Source organism: Ooceraea biroi, chromosome 1 (assembly GCF_003672135.1).
Source record: "Ooceraea biroi isolate clonal line C1 chromosome 1, Obir_v5.4, whole genome shotgun sequence".
Lineage (NCBI taxonomy): Eukaryota > Metazoa > Arthropoda > Insecta > Hymenoptera > Formicidae > Ooceraea > Ooceraea biroi.
In genome coordinates, this window is record NC_039506.1 from 9331326 (window position 1) to 9354243 (window position 22918).

The 22918-nt window shown below is 34.4% G+C and overlaps 1 protein-coding gene across 6 annotated transcripts in view; it reads left to right on the forward strand.

Moving 5' to 3' along the window:
- Positions 1-21: 21 nt before the first annotated feature.
- The window catches only part of LOC105279967 (glutamate receptor ionotropic, NMDA 2B), a 166077-nt gene continuing 143180 nt past the window's right edge, over positions 22-22918 (forward strand). For 2 of the 6 annotated variants that reach the window (XM_011340099.3, XM_011340102.3), the window contains exon 1: positions 14307-14665. The gene's annotated coding sequence lies outside the window, so the exon portion shown is untranslated. Of the gene's footprint in view, positions 412-14306; positions 14666-22918 lie in introns of those variants that run through there. The other 4 variants (XM_011340098.3, XM_011340096.3, XM_011340097.3 and 1 more) reach the window with 3 other exon arrangements.

Sequence of the window (22918 nt, forward strand, 5' to 3'; positions counted from 1 at the left end):
TCAATTATTTAACAATTATTATGCTTGCACTCAATTTGTTATATTTCGAGATTGCTATAATTTTCAATTTACTATTTTTTCTCGCGTTCCATGTTACAAATGTGTAGCACGTCGAATGTTACCGCTTCGTACAAACTATTTAAATAAACAAAAGTTTCGTTTAAAGCACTACGTATGTATTTTTGATATAACTAAATTTCCGTTAAATATCGTTAAAAAGTGAATATATCGCGAGTGTCGCGAGTGTGAGTGTACAAGTGAAGTGCAATCGACGAAGGATGACAAAGGTTCAAAGCGAGAGATTCCACATGTGACAGCCGAGATCGTGCACTAGGATGGAATACGATGACCCAGCGTATATCAGAATGGACCACAACATCGACGGACTCGGAAGGATTTCATCGCGCATTGGTGAGTAAAATTTCAATGCTCCGCTTTGAGCGAACTTACTGTAGAGTAGCCATAATGCATGCTTAAGGGCTTCGTAAATCGCATTGATCTTTAGGAATACAAGGAGATAACAAACAAGCTCTCAAACCGAAGCGATTAAAAGCATTAATCCTACTAAGTACTTACTGAGTAGGAAACGCGATACTCGAAATACACCGTATAATCGGTCTGTGTTGAATGACTGACGAAATCCGCAATAATGCTGCTTTACACGGGCCAAAATAAAGAACAAAAATTTATAGAATAAATACATGAAGAATGATAAAGTTTATACATTTATCTAAGATGCAACCTCACAATAATGATTTTATTCTTATCGTTATAAAAATTAATCATGCATGAAGAAAACTTGAATTAAATCATGAATGCATTAAATATTGCATTAGATTTTTAAATCCTTTATTTCCAAGCGCAATATTGCTCCCAGATTCTCGGTCTTTTATCTTCATTAAGGTAAATTATCTAATGACATATTATATAATTCCACAGAAATTAAGTAATTAGAAATTTTAAGCATTGTCGAAAAAAGGACAATTTTACAGAAAGAAAATTCAATTTCACTTTTATCATAGCTGCTAAATAATATATTAAAAATATCGATATGTACGCTGAGAAATTAAGAGTTAATTTCTATCTGTACATTAATAGTTTGTTGAGGAGAGATTCTATATTAAATTTAAATTAATATTATTTTTATATCAGATTTATAGCGTTATAAGGTTCTCTGTCATTTTAATTTTATAAAAAAAACATGCTGTGTACATTTGTCTCTTTTTCTCTCTCGCTTTCTTCCTGTCTCTGACATTCTATATGTGTATAATATTCTTATATAACGTGTTCTTACCGGGAAAAGAATAATGTAGGCCACTTGGGGGCTTGAGAAATAGGTTACTCAGATAAGGGTTAACACGACTTTTAAAGTTACACCGTCCAAAGACATTTATCTTGTGTAACGTACAACAGACGTCATTTTCATCCCCTTCGTTCATCTGCAAATTTGGCCAGCAAGAATTCCAAATAGCTATTTATTATTCTCACTGAATACGCTTCTTATCATCGCGCACAGTTTAAATATTTGTTTTTACTTACCTTGCTCAATTCTAGTTAATTAATGGACGTGAGTTCCATTTTCTTTCGTTTAGACATGAGCCGAATTATTTAAAGTTTTATGAGTAAATCCACAAACGACAGCATAGTTGTGGATATACGTATATAAAGGCGCCTTGAGAAATCGCCGTTTGATAACGGTTTGGCTGATTCTTTTGATCAGGAATCCATCGAATTTCGGTTTATCTTTCTGAGAAGTTATTCCTTCGAAAGATCTCGAGGGTCGTTTGCACGCAGCGAAATGAAAAAGCAAAAAGTTTTCCGTTGTAGCGCGTATTTGGAACAGAACACTTTATCAATTGATCAGTCAGGTGGAAAAATTTGCGCAGAACGAATTACTTTTATTACTATTTATTATATAACTTTTATCGGAAGTTAGATAATTTATATGAAGTGTTAATATTGTTTATTCATTTATTATTTCCGACCTCATTTCATTAGACTCTTGCACACTTAAAAATTCGTAATAGTGCCGGAAGTATGATTAATTACAATTTTCGTCGGCCGACATGGTTACAATAAAAATTTCGATAATGGAATATTTCGAGTTCGTTGTACCTTCAGCTTGTATGTCGAATATCGTCGCTGATCGAATAAATTTAATGCACAGTTTCTAATCTTTATAAAAATCACATATACGTGCTAATCAATAAGTTATTATTAACTGAATTATTATTAAATAATTAAATGTAACAAATCATAAATAATTGAAGACCAGTTTTTATTATTCTGAGCATGAATTGAGATATTATATAATTGCTACTCCATGGAGCATCCGTGTTCGTAAACGAATTTATCGAAATAACTTGCTGACACGTACGATGCCATTACAGTATTTAATTTTATTTTTTTATATATTTCGATGCTGCCCAATATGTTAGAAAAGAGAGGAGACTTTGTATATCTATATTCACTGATGAGACACACCACGTTTCCGTCGTTAGAATTTGCTCCGAATGTAGATGGCTGAGACATTCTGGAAAGGTGCAGCAGAGCCTCCATTATCTGAGCATTTGAATATTTTATCGTTCGAGTGATTTACCATTCTGGCATGATGTTTCCTTGAAAGTACGAGGAACTGCGATTATTACAAGAATATTATACAATCCATAAGAGCGATTGTTACACATATCTGTTAAAAACGGTTTATTGTTTAGATTAATATGGATAATTGTTGTACGAATAATTACCATGTATACAGTAATGCTAATAAAATTATCTGATTTGTTTATTTAAGAAACACAAGTGACTGTATTGGAAGCAAAGAGAATGGTAGAATTTGCCGTAATATTCGCAGTTTGTTTTTAATTTCATCCCGCTAATTATAAAAGTTTTCGCGCGATTGCTCCGTTACCAGAGTTAATTTAATTAAGTTAATTAAGTTAATTTAATAATCGAGAATTGTTGAGTTTAATGCAAACGTAATCCAAACGATAATTATTATCTGTCATTGGATCTGATCGTTGTTCAGCGTTTTTACTATGCCAGTGCGCGATAGATTCACGTTATTTCTCTCGCAGCTGTTCGAGTGCTCGTTTGTTTCTCAGCCAGAAAAAAGCTCAATTTATCGGTGTTAATTGGAAGAAGAAAACTATAAGTAAGCGTAAACCAATTAAGAAGATATGTGTTGTTTTTCTTTCATTTTCAGTAAAATTTATTATATGGATTTATTAAAAAGTTGGAATTTTTAAGGATATATTTATAGAAACAAAATCATGAACTTGATCATGAAACAATTTCAATTTAACAAAAACGCGGATTCAAGAACCTCAATATTTTAAGATTCTGAAAGTTGAGTCAATAATTCAAAATTATAAAATATTTCACATAATGCAGCATAAGCTCAGTAATTTAAAATTTACGAAGAATTGCATGAAATGTTTCGAACAAGTGATGAAAGATTTTCTGTGGCAGCGTTGTGAAATTGATGTTTTCAAGTGGCGATCGTTTTAAGAAGGCACGTTGGAAAGAATCGCGAAAATGTTCCTAGGGGGACCTTTTACCCTCAGGTAATATTTCTGTGACGGCGATCATGTGGGTTGCCATATAAACACGCCTACATCGCCATAGAGAAGCAGCGTGATAAGTGGCTTGATCCGGGGTGATCGCGAGGACAGCCGGAAACCGTGGTGCGGGGTGCGGCGTCATGATCTTCTGTAAATCGTACGTGACTGGGGATCCGATGAACTTCATTAAAGTTTGACATTTGCGAGATTGGAAAACGCGCGGCGAGTTCGTGGTCGCTCATCCGCTTGCTCGCAGCTCGCTCGTAACTTGCGCGATCGTAAGCAGAGTCGATGTTCTTTTGCTTTCAAGATTCCATTCAATCGGAGTTGTAAGGGTGGTCTTGCGGCTACCGTGCGGTATATGTGCGGTATATGATACCGATAGCCCTTATTGGACCTAATTAGATCGAAAAAAAGAGAATTAGACTATGACTATAATTCTTCATAATATAAGAACTGCAATGTTGTGTGCGTGTATGTATATGGTATCTAAAATAATAAGAACAAGATATATTTCTCCTTACTTTTGCAAGTAATTATATGCAAGAATAATATATAGCATTTAATATATATTATAGCTTATTATTTTTTCATAAAACATTGTACATTTATGTTTGGAAAAGTTATCTATATAAAGATTAATAAAATCCGTAAACAGTTTTATTAAATTTCCATACAGCACAGAAGCTTGCAGCAACATTGCAGTAATATGCAACATTGCTGCATTGCAATGTTGCTGCAAACTTCTGTGCTGTACGGATTTGTATTGATCTGTTATTCTCGAGTTACATTTAAATTTGTTCGAGGTAATGTAACGAGATCATATGTTTTTGGATTAAATTGAAAAATAATATTTCTCACGAAGTATTGTTTAAAAAATATTATATAAAGTGAAAATTTTAACTCTTAACTTTTGGACTAAAGATAAAAAAAATTGAATTTTGTTTTAAGAATATTATTATTGCGTCTGCATATATCTAGCGGAAATGCATTTGTGAAACGAATGCTTATTCTCTCTTTGTATTGTTCTGTCTCGTGTAAGTGACATGTGGTAATTGTCATCGCGTATCACGCGACTCTCAAGCTATGCGATATCCTGCAACTTCAAGATCCTCTTTTGTCATCCACATGTCTTTCCTTTCGTACTTCAGTAGATGCACTTTTCCATTCCCATATGTGCGGATAGGTGCTATTGTTCGAGGTAGTAAAGTACGTCATTCCGCGGAAAACATTTTTCCTGCCAGTAAATCCGACGTGTTGTTTTCTTGAGACAGTTTCGTTTTGCGATCACTATAGAGTAACTTACATCCCGCGAATAAAGACAACACTATTTTCCCTTGCTTCTCAGCAATTGTTTTTAACTGTGCATATAATTTTCTGAACATTTTTAAGTATTGTTTATCTTTTGCTTTGCCGTAGTCTTAAAACACACAAAAATGAAATAGATACAAATTTATGTTAACAAAAATTGATATTAAATTATTTAGAAATAAAAAGTCATATTTATGAGAAATATTGTTATAAAATCCTTAAGATATTCATAAACGTAACATAAATTTTAATTTCGTTCTTTAAGTATATATTTTGCTATTTAAAAGATAAATTATTTATTTAATCATAAAACAAACTTAAATTTTTAAGGTTTTTCCATATTTGGTATAATAATATATAATTTGGTTTTTATTAAATCTACAATATATTTTTATCGGAATTAGCAATTTCTATGTTAAATATTTTAATATAAAAATATGGGTTAATTGGAAGTTTCTAATTAACACTACTATGTCGCTACTACGTAGAAGTATGACAATTTTAAAAGTAATTATAGATGAGTTTTTCCGGAATTTTAAGTATGCGTATTAATTATCGCTGCGATAATCGGGTTTTTAACATTACCGTAAGTTCTTTCTTTACATTCCATCCATACTACGTACGATACATCGATTTTACATCTTTTTCGTTACTATAAAATTCTTTAGAAAATATTTGTCTAATAATGAATATATATCGTAAAATTAATATTGCCAATTTTATATTCATGGAGATCCATAAAATATATTTATTAACATAGTTTTGTAGTATGCAGAATGGTTTCTCATAAATGAAGTACACAAAGCAAAAAGTATATAAGTTGACAAATGTTCTTTATTGCACATTTTACTTCGACTGCAATAACAAAGAAAACTTGATGAAATAGTTACTAATTATTTTCGAATGGAAAAGTATCTTTTTAAATGTTTGCATCAATTTTGTTGTGTAAGTTTCGAAACGCCTAAATTGTATTATATAAAAATTATATTCGCAATATATAAATCCGTGTAATATATAAATTAATTTTATTCGTTTTATTCGTTCAATCCAGCACAAAAATTATTATTAATTATTTAATAATTAGAATTAATAATTTTAATTCTAATTGATTATAGAGTTCAAAAGCAGTTAATTAAAAATTTTGTTATAATCTATTTTTGATCTATTAAATAAATTAGTGCAACGTAGTGCATATATTTTTGCCGTTGGCGTATCTTTACTTTCATTTCAGAGGCAAGAGAAACGCATGAGGAAAAAATAATATCTTTAAAATATGAAGCTTTCTTCAGAGAAAGTTTTTTTCAAGAAAAGAGGATTGTTCTAGACATTGTTGAATATAATGAGATTAAAAATATAATAACTTCAGCATCCGGAAATAGTTAATTTCCGGAGCAAGCGGTTGAATCGATAACGTTGCGAAGGCCATTGCGTAAAGGTTCTCGTGTTCGGATTGGCAACTAAATCCAATAGTCATTGGCAATTTATAACCGCCGGCCACCTTGTGACCGCATTGGTTGTTAGATGTTTCGGCGTTGTGAACCGTATGGTCCATAAATAAATAAATGCGATAGCGCATCTAGCATGTCAAACATGTCCATTTGTTATGTAGTGATTTGCAATAGATTCTGCATCGATTGCCAACAGCTATTCATAGTCCGTGTCCGAAAGCGATACGGTTTGTGCTCTGAAATAAATAGAAGGATGAAAAGGCGGACCACGCCCTTTCTCTCTCGCGTCGCGATTCCGCTCACGAAGGCGAGCTTGCGAAGAACACACTGCTCTCAAAGTAGCTGTAAAATTACTTCCAACTGCCCTCATGAACGTTTGTCATTCATTTCTTGCGTCTTCCCGCAGCGGATGCCGCAAACGTTGCGGTTCAACTGAGATATTTAATCACCGGGATCGCGCTGCACCGCCATATGAATTTTTATTCCTCCATTTGCATTTTCGCGGAGTACTTAGGAGCGATTCCGCGGTAATCACAGGGGATTAGTAATTATAAAAAAGGTCGTTTCCTTGCCATTGGCACGGATTTGCCGTTGGGAGCGTGGTCGTTGGAATATTAACGAAATTACACAGTAATTATCAAGTTTTCTAATAAATTTGGAAATGTAAATTCTTCTCAATTTTGGCAGGGAACCAAATGTCTACTTTTAATATTATCATTTATTTTATGATAATTGAGACATATTTTAATCGTATTTTAAATAAAAGACATAAAGCAAAAATATGTAATTGTAATAAATGATATGTCGCTGTTTTAATGTACTTAATATAGAGATTAATCTTATACATTTAGGTTGTACATTATGAAGATAGTTTTACAAAATTTATATTGTTATTAGAGAAAGAGAGAGAGAGAGAGAGAGTGTAAACGGAAATATAAAAATATTACATACTGCTAATGGGACTATTTTAGAATGCGAAAATTGATAAAATTTGTTCTTTGCGCATTTTTATATTGGACATACAAATAATCTGATCTGATTTTTATGCATCTGCATCCTGAATGCATCCTGTTCCGGTAAAATGTTGACGATAATCGAACGATTTCTAGGAAGACGGTGGCAGTACAGCCGCCGTTACGCAAAGAGCTCTAACGAAGGAGATTGAGTTAGGTGGATAAAAGATCAAAGATACGGAACATCGCGGGAAATTGGCAAGATTCGCACAGGCGCGTGTTTTACAAATTTCCGCCGCAACGCAATATCCTGTCTGTAAAATGCGGACGCAAAATGAGAAAATTCCTGGCACGTCATTCACAAACAGTGAAACGCAAGTGTACTGAGCGAGAATTAAAAGAATCGGCTTAATTCACCGGAAATATGACTTGAGGCGGATCACAGTTACTGTGCATCCGGTTGCTCGTTTTCTTCTATTTTGCGTTGAATGTTAAGACGAGTTCGAGTCTCGAATTCCAACGCAGGGTGGCTGTGAATACCACAAGCGCGGTTTAACAAAAACTCCGGTGTATCCTGAATATGAAAAATGGAAAACTGAACTACTGGAGAACTTATCGTGGAAAATTGAGCGGACGTAACTTTTCGCGAAGATACATTGTAATGTATTCGTAATATCGTAAAGTGGATCTCACGGAAATGTTGATTGCACTTAACGCGCACGTACCTCGATTAGGAAACTTACCAAATGCGATTATCTGACGCGTTTCCCAAGTTTTGTGTCGGCCGAATTGCGCCATAAATTTCTTTCGCATTTCTGATAAGTAACGTTGTACATCATACGCACGATTCTATTATTCACACTTAATAAAGATTCACGGCGTCTAGTTTTGGCGTAAACGTGGCTGGAAAACTAACAATTGTTTGTGTAACTTTTTATGAGTTCCCCTCTCTGTCCCGTAATAGTTAATTTTAACGCATACGTCACCTGTAATGTCATCCTGTTAGCAAAAGTTTCATAATTATGAAAAATTATAATGCGTACATGATAATTACATGCGTACATAATTATGCTTACAAAAAGATATATGATACAAAAAAGTAGTAAGAACTGATGTCTGTTCTTGTTGAGGTAGACTTAAAAAATTCATCGGAGATCTATCTATTGCAAAAAGACATACAACATTTTGGGTCATTTTTTATAATATTATCTAATAATTCATTTGAATGTAGTTATTTCTCTATCGATTTTTTAAGTTCAAATTTACATTTTAACATATATTTTATTTATAATATTATACGTTAACGTATAATGTGTTATTCGTAAATATTATAAATATAATATTACATTATACGTTAAATAAATATAATATTATGCATTATACGTCGATTTCACGAATTGCGCCGCGATTAGTTGCCGTTTGAAATGAACATGTGAAAGCATAGTGTAGTTGAGTCTAATAGTTTTGAATTAACAAATATCTCATGTGGAACTGCGACTAGCGACAATCACAGTGCACAAAAGCTCTTATTTATATAGCAGTACTATTTTAAAAGCTTAATATCGAGAATTGCAGTTTTTGTTTCTGTCGAAATTATATGTAAATGAATTCGTGCAAAAAGCGCAAAAGACCGGGATTCTGTCACCGCCGGACTGTATTTGCATTCAATCCCGTCAATAATAGCGACCGCATGAAACTTTCAACGAGTCTCGCTCGCAAATAAAATCCCGCGAACGAATTCGTAAGGAGGCGCCGCCTAATCCATCAATCGACGAGCAAATTTCCTGGAGAATCTTTTGTCGCCGCCGGAAGGCCGGAGATTCGCGGTTCCTCGAAAACACATACCTGTTGCAGTTCCGAAAGTCGCCAAAGATCCATTCATAAAAAGCACCGCTTTTCCGTTGAAACGAGCGCCAGTGCCGTTGAGGACTCGTTTGGGACGCGCCCTTTCCGTTCCAGCCAGGACGTCAACGCGGGTCATGTTTTTGCCAAGTAGACTGCCGTAGGTCGAGGGTCAATGACTACTGACGATCGTTCGGCTTTGACCTTTTCCCAGATCCCCGACATCATCCTCAGGGTCGTCTGATCCCTGCGGGCTAATAGAATGTCCCTCGGATCTTACTTTCTCCATTAATAATTGATTTAAGGGCGGGATACTAGTGACTTTCGACGAAGTATGTTAATGATTTTGTCAGTAATACGGTTTCCGAGATCAATAGATTAATCTCATCTCGTCGATTTTCTATCTATTTGAGTAATTTATTTTGCATTATATTTAATCCAAATTAAATTGAGAAAGCTAAAGCTATAATATTTACGCTTCATACCAGCAAATCGAAAATTGAGGTTATATACGCGAATGCTGTTATCGCGAATATTATTTAAAAAAGAAAATAATTAAATTTAGGCGGAACGGGCGTGATTTCGACGCGATTCTGCCATCTTGATGGAACTTTCTTAATTAATTTGCAAGTTTAGCATTCCTGAGTGTCACAGGCAGTCGCGATTCCAGCGTTTACAGTTGCCTTCATATCGAGGACGCTTTTTCGACTTGTACGAGTGAGCGAGCAGATAGCAATCATAGCAGCGACGGTAGTGGTCTCCGTTGAGATAGCAAAATAGATTCGGCGAGTCGATTGCTTTCCAGCGGATATTTGAGTAAACTGTTGAGACAGCTTATCTAAACATTGATCTAATCGATACGATACAGTGATAATGTGTAGATCCGTAGAACGCAACTAGAATTCCACACTAACGGAAGACAAACGACGGATAATAGATATTTTGCTCCTTAGTTATCCCAGGCTTAGCTTTGGCGTTGATTGATATATATGTCGAGTTATATATGTTTTCTTGGCAACCGTAAGAGTATCTTAAAACCATTTATCAAGCGTGCATATATATATATATGATATGTATGGATCATATGGCCCGAAGCGTATGTAGACAGTTTGGAGTTGCACAGCTGCAACATACATGTACGTTAATTTATCTTCTTAGCTTCATGAGAGAAATTTACCAAATATTTAGACATGTGGAATGACTTTGAGACAAAACACATATTTTTCAAACAACCTGTATCGTAGTTGTATGTATATCCACAAAGATGAGTATTAACAACAGCACAAACATATAGAGGGTTGTGATTTCTGCTGGTGCAATATTTAAATAACGTTTTCAGATAATGTGAAATATAAAATTTATATTGAAACGATCCATATCCATTATATGCTTTATGCAATTTAATGATGGATATAATGGAGGCAGAAAATAAGTTTTTTGAATAATTCAGCAATGAGGAAATTGTTCACGATCATTTTTAATAGAAGAATATATTTTTTTCATATCGCCATATGTGAATCCAATTACTGGACGAGCCTCGAGCGGCAATTCCCACTACAAAACAATGCCATTACGTGTCTGATTACAAATTAAGTTTTTGCTGTAACATATTTCGCTTAATTAATAACCACCCGAGAGAGCAGCCTGAGGCCAGATATTGCCGAAGCACGATTTCAGAGCGTAACTATCATATCGTGCACGCGATTATTCACGAACGGAAGTTGGTCTCATTGATATTTCGGTATTTCCGCGTCACTGGCTACTATGGAAATTTGGATTCCTGCTGGAAGTCGACTCTCGTCTCGTACTCCAGGTCGATGTTATGATTACGCGATGTCGCGCGGGAGCCTTGCCTTGCGCCCGTTATAACGTAGAACTTAGTTAAAATCGCGTACTCAAAGATTAGTTCCGGTATTTCACCAGGGAAGGGTTACAGCATCAGCTTCCACCGGCGACGGTTAGCTTATATTATCGCAACGCCAAAGCCAGGAAACCTCTGCCACCGGATAACACGCGTTTAACTAGCATTATAATTCGATACAGCTTCCTGGCGATTAGAAAGTTTCCCGCGAGTCGCTGACTACTAGGGCGGTTCACGAGGGTAATTTGGATGCGAGACTCGCATAATTTACGAACCCTTGTCAGTGCTTAGATTAATGTGATTTGTTAACGAAATAAAAACGAGGAATTTGTCATCGATTGATTACAGGAGATGAATTACACAATAGACAAGTTGGTACTATAAGTTGGAAAATAATGAAATATTTTAGTTTCTTTTTCACAAAATTGTTCAGTTTCTTTATATGGGAGAAAATGGATTATATATTTTTTTAATAGATAAAATAAAATAAAATATATATAACTAAAAATATAGTTTTTTAATAGATAAAATGAAATTAAAAGTTTTTCCTCTTTGAAAGAGAGATATTGAAATATGACCTCTACGCGTCCACCTAATAAAAAACTATTTAGAAAACAAATTATGTGTCCCTCGAAACCATGCAAGTTTGGTCTGACACATTTTGTTCTATCACCAATAACAGCCGAGATATTCAGGTGGCCTGTTTTAGGTGCCTCACCCTGTATTGTAAATAATAAGCACCAGATAAATTATAGTATCTTTACCAATGGTAAATTTTTAATTACATAAAATATATTAATGAATAAATATGATGATTAATTTAAATAATTTCATTTTATGAATATATATATGATTATTATGAAACCTTTCTTTTCCACAATTTCTCATACTTGCGAATCAATCCTAAGTTCGTTCTCTATTTCGGTATCCAACATTTACACAAATATGCTCTCAGACCTGTTTCACAATCACACACCGTTTCGGTATTCTGAATGCAGCGACCCGTGAAGTGCATTGTCGAAAGCCTTTCGCAAGAATCTTATTTTCCCAACCGTTGCGAGAGAGCTGTGAGCGCGTCAAGATGTTGAAAACAAAAGCCTCTGAAGGGAGCAGTGGGCGTTGGTATATCTTCCTCGACGTCTTTTTCTCTGAGTTTCTTTGCGATCCCGCATGAAGCCTTTTGGATCTATCGAACCTACGATCTCTGGTTCGTGGTTCTTCACTTGTAAGCATACTTAAAACTGACGCACTTATTCAGCCCGTCTGGATCGATGTCGGTTGATACTTTTCGTCCTGGTTGTCCCTTTCAGACGATCTCGCAGATCGCATTGTAATTCTCTGCTCTCCTTCACGAGAAGAGAATTCTGCCGCATATAAATGGTATTATTATAGAAGCTATATTGTTAGAGTCCTCGACGATGCTACGAATGACGCCTTAACCACATTTGGTAGGATTTTCGTGCGTCGCTGTTATAACTTGTTATTCGGATGTAAGATTTGAGATTTATACTTGCCAAAATGATCACAATCACTTATACTCGTTCACGTACTGCGAGATATAAAAGATATCTTTTTTTTCTTGCATTTGGGGTACAGAAATAGGTTCTATCGGTTTTCGGTCGCATTTAAAATTTTTGAAATTCGAAAACTAATACAACGATGTTAACAAATAAAACAGATTCGGGATGTTGAACAGATTCGAGAGATGGTTTTAAATATTCCCAATATGTGTCATGAGGATTTTCCTGTGTTATCGAAGCGGATTTTCTGCTAAACCGGCTAGAAATTACTTGTATAATAACTCAAGTGCAACATGATTGCACGCAATGATAGAAGGATTAAGCATATGAATAGAAAAGTTTATATATATATGTATGTATGTATGTATGTATGTATGTATGTATGTATATATAATATGTATATGTATATCGCCTTTGTGCTTCTTGCTGGTGAAGGGCTCACGCAGCGAGCTGTACCCCTGCTGTTGACATAGTCATTGTCTTTCATCTCACACATTGTACAATCCGGTGGTGCTCGCTGCTTGAATTCGCGACTGCTTCTTCGCAGCATGGCGGAACCTTACGCAGATAGTGTATTCTCCTAGTGTAATCCTCAAGGATATATATTCTAACTATGAGTTAACGGGTTAACGCGTTATACGGCCTCCCGTGAGGAACATAAGTACGAACTCACGTAGAGAAGTTATTGTGACATGAATAGTTGTGTGGCACAATATTGAAGTTTATAGAAATTTATACTGCTATCAGTATTATTATAGAAATTAATTATCTGACCGCAAAATTATATTAAACGTCCTATTATATGGTTTACCTCAATTGTTCATACAAATAGCTAATTAATAAAGAATTACCGTACTTTGAACTGGATACTTGACAATACCTGGTTTTGTATATTTTAGCAGACTTTGCATGCGGAGTATCACAGAATGTCCAGTTAATAAAGAATACGCGATATACATTGGAACAAATATAATACGAAAAGTAAAAAATTGCATACTACTGTATAATTGCACACATAATAAAAGCATTTTAAAAAAGGTATGAAAAAATTATCTTTTATTTTGAGGTATTTTATAATATAGATTAAATTCATGAACATTTATATGTTCTTTTATAACAGATAATTTTTTGATTCTTTCAAAATAAAATATTTAAATCATGAAATGCAATATAGGTACGTACAAATTATCCAGCAAAGTATTATTACTATAAAATATAAACTATATGAATAAAAGAGAGTAAAAAGAAAATTTTTGCCAGTAGTTTCATATATCTTTGATATAATTCAAAATTTCAAAATTTTAGATCTTTCGTTTTTCGCTTTTAATATTTTATAATGTTAAAAAGAAACACATTTCCTCAGAAGAGAGATAGAATAGCTTGGTTCCATGGGGGTACGAAGTACCCCCATGAATCCTTTCGTTTTCCAGAAAATAAATACATGACTTATGCTTGAGGCGAGATCGCTTCTTTTTTTATACACGGCACGTATACATGCGCACCCTCAATATTATCTACCCCTTGTATTCGTCCAAACAAAAAAGGAGTCCAAAGGGACAGCAGAATGTAGGAAAACTGTGGGTGGTTGCCGCATTTATTTCGCTCTAATATTAGTTCCTGAGATCCTCATGTTTTGCGCAGCAACCCTTAATGATCTTCTCGTATGACGTACAGGATCAATCCATGCGATCCATGCAAGGCACTCGGTCAGTCCACACGAGACGGTACAAAGAGGAGGTGCCTCGAAGAGACGTGGAACTGTACGCCGCGTAGTTTCGGGGTGAAACGCGTGCGCGGGTGGTTTTAATCGGGGGCGGGGGCGCGGTCGCGGGGACAGTATCGTCGCTCTTCAGTTGGGTTTGGTACGCGTCTCGCGACTGGGCGCCCAGCCGCGCTGCGCGCCTCTCGGTGGAGAGAGAGCACCCTCTCGTCCTCCTTCCTTCCTGCCGCGAGAACTCGTCATCGTCGCGTTTGCTCCGCTACCGTAAAGGGGAGTTTCGCCGCGATTCCTCAAGGACTTTGCCGAAATTTTTCTTCGGTCGACCTATCGATCATACGTCCAACGTCTTCGCCGGAGCGACAAACGCGGATGCCACTTACGTGTTCGAGAGTGTTTACTCTGGAAGTTCTCTTTTGACGAGACGAGCTGACCGTCGCATGACGAGGGGTGAGTGGGCGCGCTTGTGCGACAATTTTCTACTTGCGTCGGATTTACTCGCGGACGGACCGACTACTCGTTTTACTCACGCGGAACAGATGACTAACCGTGCGGAAGGCCGAGTTAGCACCGAGCGGTTGATGTAATTAAGTTAGATGCGTAGGAAGGAAAGAGTTGACCTTGCGGTCCTGCGAAATGTGTAAAATAAATGGACGATGCGACCTGTGTGGTTTCTTGCGTTGAACAACTAGCGAGACCAATTTTTCGTTAATGAATGAAGGAAAGGTAATGAAATTAAACTATCAATCAAGGTATAAGGAAAAAAATCGAAAGATGATCGGGGAATGATCGTGATAATTTGGAAGCAACTGTCACAGCTAAGTGAAATACCAAGTAATTGCTCTTTTTGCCTTGTGCGTAATATAATCTCCAAAAAGTGTATTGTTAGCGAATAAACCGGTTAACTAATGACTAACAGCTAATCTTTTTTATATTTATATCAGATTTTAAGTCAGAAAAATGTGATTGAGGTAGAACAGAGTCATACAATTGAACTTCGCTATGCGTGTAAAATATGTTAAATTTCAAGGGTGAAATGTACACGTAAAACAAGCGTTTTTCAATGAAACTCTGTAAACTTAGGTGCAGTTAAATACCGCACTTCGCGTGATGGATGGAAGAGAGAGTTTCAAAGTAACATTGATTCTTGAGAAATAATTTGTAATTAAGCGAAGTGTGACAGTGAAAGTCAAAACAAATAAGGCCAGAGATGAAAAGAAAACTCTTGTAATCGTGTTCGTAGGATTTACAATCCAATCGTGTTGAAAGGTTCACATTCATCTGCTTAGCACTCTCAGAAATGACTATTACTATTGAATTGAATTACTATTGGGAAGTTTGCCTGATGGTGTCATGTTATTAAATAATGACGAACATCGAGATGTGAATACAATGACCAAATTTTGAGCCTGAGTTTGAGAGGTAGTAACAATGATTGAAAATATTGCAAAATTGGTTATCTAATTTGAAAATAGATTTGAAGATTTTAGATACATACTTTTCAAATTTTTATATAGAAAAATCTCTTAAATACTTTTTATACTTTATAAGACTTTTCTTAAAAACCCTCTTCTGTAACGCTTTATAATTTCGGATTACACTTTTGGCATTCGTTTATTTTCCTATGTGTGCAATATTGTTAAAAGTGTTTTGATAAACGTGCATCGGCAAAATCGTGCAATGCGTGTTTTAAAGATGCAGCATCTGCTAAGGTGTAGTGTTGCTGGCGCGATGATAATAGTGCATAGAAGAGTGGCTAGACGTTGATTACGACCGTTTCGATAATCTGGCTCAAGCTACTTTGTGGTAGGACGCAATCGAGTATCGATTCGCGTTTGGCTTAATGCGGAACTCTTGTATGTACCGATGTCGCACACCTCGAAACAAAGGAATTTGGCAAGTGGCTTAATTAAGTGGTGGGAATGCACATTGTGACGTGTCGCAAAGACGATGCCCCCTGCGATGAATCACTTCTCTCAAGCAAAGATAAACAGATTCATATCATATTTCGAAATTTTACTAATATTGCACAGATATTTTAGAGAATTTTAAAAATCTTTTTTCATACATGATAAAGATTATAATAGGATAACAGTCTGTTAAAAAATTTATATTTGGAACTACGTTAAATCGGATTTTCAAATGCATCGTTGCACGTGTAATCTTCGACTTTATAAATTATTACTTGACAGTATAAATTTTATTTTTTGTTTCTATTATTACAATAACTGATGAGTTTTCATTAGTGATTATTTTATCGTACGTAATATTAGCTTTACTTTATTTGCATTATTTTCATGATGAACGCGTATCGCATGTATGTACATATAAATTTAAAATAATTAGATTTAATTTAATTTGATATCAGTTTCGTGCAGAGCCACTTATTGTAATTTGTGTTTGTCATTGTAATTGTCATTTATAACGTTACTACATCGCATTAATTATTAAGAATAAAAATATTTGTTTATGATATATGCCGTATTATATATGTAACAACTCGAAATCAATCGTTATTTTATTCTATCGATAATTCGCGTTATTTAAATAATTATTTGAATAAAGATACATCAATTGGAAAGGTAAGATAATCAATTGTTATATTGTATCATCAAGGGTGACTTAATCGCCCACTTAGCCCTACTAAAGTGACTTTAATTGTTCATTTTGCGACCGTAATTCGTGATTTACTCGAGTCGATTCGACGTATCGTCTCAGCGAACTATATTTACATGCGATCCGCTAAACTTTAGCAGATTAAACGGGAGTACAGTAAGCGAGTGAATGGGATTTCGTGTTTGTTCTTGTTATCGTCTATTATCGGTATTATGATCCTATCCAATGTAATTAACTCGCCATATTATTTCATATTCCACATTATTCCATTTATTCGGTTAAATCTCTGGACATGACTTGTTAATTATTTAAATACCTGCGATTCATGAATTGTCAGTACTTGAATCGTGCTGTATGAATTTCTTTCATTATTCAGCTGCGAGGATTGTGTGTTGGTGACGTATTTTGTATTATTTTATGTAATCTTTATACATTATTTACGCTAGATTAAAAGTGCAACAGTAATTTCGTAAAAATTGCAGTTGGTAATTGCGTGATGCTTACGTAGGGGACTTTACTTACCATACTGACAGCGGAATATTTATTATTAACGACGTGTAAATTGTTGTTTCTCAGGATCTGAAGTCTAGGCGATGGAAGCTGTTAATTAACTATTAAGCCACATACGCCCACGTGACTGATACGCATAGGGAGAGTAATGACAAGACACAAAGTGCTCAAATAAATGGATCTCGAGTAGCTGTCGCCAGAGTTAATTGGTTTAATGGTGCGACGCTCTCATTTCAAATGTAAGCGAGATTGGTATTAATATACTATGAAATAAAAAAATATACCAGCACAAACTTGATCCTCTTCTGAATTCAATTCAAATAATTTACTGAATTTAATTCAAAATTGGCATTCTCAACAACACAAAGCTTTAATTATCGGCTAATTAAACTCTTAAAATATTCAGGTAACATGAATTGAGTAGGAGTTGTTTAATAAATTATCGCAGAATGTGCAGAGGTGCGATGTTTGCTTATCATCTTTGAAATTGGTAAATTCGACATTCTTGTCGAATATCATCATTTTACGTGCAGGCAATAATTAGTAATTAAAGGCTATACATCTCGTTAGGCTAATGGCGAACTGGAAGGGTCACATAAGAGAATATCAGGCTAAATTAAACGAACCATGCTGGTGAAGCGCGCTTGCAAAATTGTTTGCTGCTAAACGAACATGGGCGTATTTGATTAATGAAATTGATTCCAATGGATTTTACGCGTTGTAAAATCCATTGTGTTCCACCTTCCTTTCGTTCATTCATTATTCAGCCAACTATAAATAAAAAGTATGTCTTAAACGTACGATCGTGCATTGGCTTTGTAATATATATAGGTACATGCAAATTTTTGATTTATTAAATGAATAATTCATGAGAATGCAATAAACGCTTTTTTAATAGTATTATATATTGGAACATACATGCATTGTTACAAATCGAGTGTACAGTTGCATCAAATTTTCTTGGAATACGATGGTATACAGACGTAATATTTATTAAATAAAATTTTATCAGTTCGTAAAAAATAGAATTAAAACAATTCTATTTTTATCACATATATGTGATATGTATTTAGAATAATTGGAATATAAGATTTTGTTATCTTATCGGCTCACTCTGTTAATCCTTTCTGATTACCATTATTTCACCAAATAGTATTGCTTGTAATAATTGAAATCCTCAATGAAATTCATTGAGGTACAAGTCACGTACATAGTTAAGAGCTAGTACTATTCGCGATAAAAGAAGAAGTGATTAAAGATGGAATGTACATTGACGATCTTTATTACCTTCTGCAGGATATTGTTGTAAAAATTTATATCACAACCATGCTTTAATTTTCCATTTATTTAATATTTAATATCTTTCCAAAAGAAAAAGAGGAAGAGAGAGAGAGAGAGAATCTTTTATTTATAATTTACAAACTTACACACATTTGAGCGCTGATAGAATTGCTATATTTATTATATTATATGTATATTTATTTATATATATGTTATTAACAATGAAAGAAAAAGAAAAATGTATATATTATTATTATTTTATTTAAAAATTAAATTAATTTCTTAAAAAACTTTTGAAAGATAACTAAAATAAGGAGACTGCACAATTAATGGCAATTCTATTCGCGCTAATTCTGTCGTAATAAATCACCTATCTTCGGCAACCAGTGCGGTTAACGATGTTAATTAATGATCGTGTCGAGCGAGACGCATGACAGGCTGATACAAAGGATAGAGATAAATTATTCCTGACAGTGTGCGATTCGCGAAAATAAATAAAAAAGAAAGAAACGGTTGCAGCGGTTGAGACGATCGATATTTTATTATGCATGATTGTTGTTGATGCTTCTATTGTTGATTGATATATCATTTAGCGTCATGCATAATTTAAACGCGTGAAATTGAACGGCACGTAAAATACTGAATGGAAGAGAAGCGTGCATGCAGGGAAATATCTCGAAATAGCACGAGGGAAGAGAGTTCAAGCGTCTTTATTATTTGTTCACACGTTATGCGTCTTTGACAGAGACGATAATTTATGATGTTAATTAACGGCTAACCATCCGGCCAATGAAATGTCAGCCACAACTGTCGACAACAAAAGAGAGGAGGTGAGATAAATAATGCTTGAGTAGCTAGCGACTAGAATAATTTTCTCGCAGTCACAAAGCTGTGCTTGCACCTCCGCAGCAGGCGTTTTAAAAACATATGCAAAAAATGCTGCGTACTGTGTTATTCTCATAAAATCAACAAACGTAACGATTACGCTGACTAAGTTAAAAAGAAAATGAGGAATCGAATTTGCTGCATGCAAAAGTATTGCACCGTTATATATACTGTTTTAAATAAAAACCGTTATATGGCCTCTTGCCGACTTGTAGCTTTATTCGTTTAGCATCTTAATGTTCATTAAACCGTAGCGATTTCATTTAGAAACGTAATGCCCAGTTTCTCAATTTTCATTGCAAACGTTCGCAGTTTATTGGATTCATTTGATAAAATGGAAACTCAGGAAATAGAGAGGGCAGGAGAACGAAAGAAGAATTTACTATAAAAAATATAGTCAGGTTAAATTCTATATATCTCTATAGCATCCTATAACGTTTCAAATAGTATCACCTGACGTATACGTCACAGGAAATACGAGTCTGATGTCCTATCCACCGTGTCATCCGAGAGATGACATCCGGTCTCCAAGGGTTGGATCTAACATGTTATGGCGTAGCGTCGTTCCTACCGTTATGGTAAAAAAGAAATGCTTGATTGCACTCGAATGTTTTTACGTGGTCGGGATTAACGATTCCTTGTCGGTATAAATTGGAACGTTGAGACGGCGTTGATTGGACTAATTACAGCGCGACGTGAGGGTCGAGTCTCTATATTGCTTCGCTATGGGGTGCAATACCGATGGACTGTAAATGTTAATGCGTTTAACGTCAAGCTAATAAGTGACAGAAATGTAGATTATCCCTTGATGGCTAATTTTTTATTTGATATGAATAAGGTAAAGTGAGCGTTTAGCATTGTCAGGATAAAGGGAGTCTTCGAATTTGGGGAAAGTGATAAATAAAAATGATAAATTGAGTTTTAATACACCCAAATATGTTATAAACATTCTTATCTGTCATTTGTTTTGCGCAAAATTTTGAAGTTTCTGGTAATATAAAGCTATAAAAAACAAAACAAATGAAACAACAAACAAAACAAACGTAACAAGTCTATGAAAAAAATGTATTGAATAAAATCGCATTTTAATTTTTAGATAATAAACTTTTCTTTTTAATTTTATCTATTGTTTATTTAAAATATATTTTTGATAATCAATAGCGTACAATGTACGCCGTACATGACAAAACTCACATAAATGGGACTAAATTATTTCTTTCTCTGATTATTAAAATCATCATTAAAAATAGTAATATTGCAGTATTTTTGATATTAATAAAACAAGGTAAAAATGATTTAAATATATTTATTGTTTGACATAAAATGTCACAAAAAAGTGCGACATTTATCTATAATATCAAAAAATAATAGGAATAAAAGAGAGAAACACAATTATATATGTACGTAATGTTTAATTAAACACTCTCATGTGATCAATCGCGGTTAGCAGTGTATAGCGTTAAAATAGTAGGATATTGATCGACGCGGACGTTGCGACATGATTGTTGATATCGGGGTCGATCCCAATACGTCGTCGAGAGCAGATAGCAGTAAGTAGCCCCTAATACTACAAGAGGATCGTATGGACGTGAGGGAGTTACGTATTACCTCCTCTACGATATTTGCACAGTTAATGGAGGATGATACATTGTGGATTCTATTCCGATAACTAAGGGATCGATAAGAAGGATGACAAGAGACAATCAGAGCTCGTGCGCGTTGACATGCTTTCAAATATTAATATTGCGAAAAATCTGTCGGACGAATCTTTCATTCGCGTTGTTGGAACGACTATTTCATCATGAGTATTAAAATTCGTGAATATTCGTAGTTCGCAAAGGGCGAGTGTCTCGGCAATACTTGGCAAAGAATAATATTTATCTTTTATTTCCGTTATTCTTCGCGCTCGATTTATTGCCCGTTTGAAAAAAATGCAAAGTTTAATCAGTGCAGCAATAATGCAGCGATTTTATGAAGGAATGGAACATTTGTAGCAAATGTTGGCTCGAAATATCCTACATATTGTTATGATGATGAAGAATAATCGATAAAACATATGCGCTGTAAAAGATTAATAATTACAAGACGGATTGCGTAAAATGAGATGTGTATTGCAACGATACTCACGTTTTCGATACTGCTTTATTTCATCTTTGACATTTAATTCACTTTCATCATATGTTTGTCCACATTATCTCTAAATCGTATTTCATATTTCAAACGCGATATTCGGCTGAGTTTTCTTACATTGTTCGAATACTTCTTTTAAATAATCCCATTTAATCTTTTAATGCGAATTAACCGCGTATTGAAACTGCGTATTGAATAAATATATCGAATACTACAAATATTATATTGTTTGTTAAGCATTAAATATTTTATCTGTAACAATCAAGCGCTTGCTCGCAATAAAGCTATAAGTAATCAAATACCAATATAAATTTCACAATATAATTTTGAAAACATTTACAGATACCTACGGCTTACCTTTACGTTCTGTGTTTTATTAAAACAACATTTCCATTAATGGATGTGTTAGCTACAAATGTATTTACTTTCTACAATTGTTGTATGCTGTACGAAGAATACGTTTCTATTGTTAAACATAAAAGGTCTCTTAATGATAAATCCAATTATCAGAAATAACATTTGGATTCATTTGAAATAACCGCAAGGTTAAATACGTACAATATTTTAACAAATATTATAAATCTGTTTTATTAAGCATAATTATTCAGCAAAATTTATCTGTCAATACCATTTTAAGCATTGGAAATATTAAATATTGCTAATATATGGAATATATTTCTTCTTTTCAGAATAGTTATTGTGAAATTAATTATTGCAGTGACTGGTATAATATTTAATCGTGATAATGCTATCGAAGCATTTGCGAAGTAATGACGCAGTGTGAAAAATACATCTGCGGTATCATTCTCTAACAAGCAAAGCAAACATGTACTTATTGCCCTTCCTCATATCCTCGTTGCAACGCTGACGATGCATCTCAGTCTGGTGACCAGGCGTTTTTTTTCTTCGCAAATGTCAGATTTTTGTAGCTGGACACGGCGCAACATTCTTTTTCTGTAACAGCAGAAGTACATATCAGCAAAGGATTACCACGGTATTACCGTGGGTTTACTGCGGGTTTTGTTGAATAGACATTAAAGTATGAACTGACAATGAAAATAACGGAGAGCATGATGTTTAATTTAAATGTTCTCTGTTTAACTGTTTTGATAGTCGACGTGGAAATTGAAATATCAGTTACAAGGTTAATTTCAAAATAAATAGGTTTAGGTTTTCGTTTATTTTCCCCTTATATCAAATATCATATTTTACTCGATTAATAATCGTATTTTTACTTGTAATTAACAAAATAAAAACTTCATATTAAATTAACTAAAATTC